This window comes from Arachis stenosperma, chromosome 1 (assembly GCF_014773155.1).
Source record: "Arachis stenosperma cultivar V10309 chromosome 1, arast.V10309.gnm1.PFL2, whole genome shotgun sequence".
Taxonomy (NCBI): Eukaryota; Viridiplantae; Streptophyta; class Magnoliopsida; order Fabales; family Fabaceae; genus Arachis; species Arachis stenosperma.
The window spans coordinates 52502374-52503284 of NC_080377.1; positions in this window are offsets into that span (position 1 = coordinate 52502374).

Sequence of the window (911 nt, forward strand, 5' to 3'; positions counted from 1 at the left end):
AAAGAACACAAGTCGAAAATTTTAAAAGAAAATATGAGATATGCAATTGACACCAAACTTAGAACAAGACACTAAACTCACGAAAATTTAACAATTAATTAAGAAAAATAATATTTTTGAAAAGGAATTTTTTTGAAAATAAACTATCCTATCAAGATTTAATGACTCTATAACAATAAAAAATAAAAATAAAAATAAATTATTCCTAATCTAAGAAATAAAATAAGCCTTCAATTGTCCAAACTCAATAATCCCCGGCAACGGCGCCAAAAACTTGGTGGACGAAATTGTGATCCTTAATTAATGGCTCCTTGGCATGTGCCAAGGAGAACTAATTTAACTAACTGATTAGGGAAGCTCACAACTCCGTTCAGCTGACCAGCAAGTGTACTGGGTCGTCCAAGTAATACCTTACGTGAGTAAGGGTCGAATCCACAGAGATTATTGGTTTGAAGCAATCAATATTTATTTTATCAGTCTTAGTTAGGATGTCAACAAGGATTAATTTGGATTAAAAGTGAAATTACTGGATTTGATAAAAGAGGGAACAATGTTACTTTGATTTGCAGTACTGGGGAATATGTTGGAGTTTTGGAGATGCTTTGTCCTCTGACTTCAACTCTTCCTTGAGATCCTCTTCTCACACGCAGGTTCCTTCCATGGCAAGCTCTATGTAGGGTGTCACCGTTGTCAGTGGCTACTTCCCATCCTCGCAGTGAAAACTATGCTCACGCACTCTGTCACAGTACGGCTAATCACCGGTTGGTTCCCGCTCCTACTGGAATAGAATCACTCTTTTGCGTCTGTCACTAACGCCCAGCAGGTTAAAGTTTGAAGCACGTCACAGTCATTCAATCCCGGAATCCTACTCGGAATACCACAGACAAGGTTTAGACTTTTCGGATTCTCAT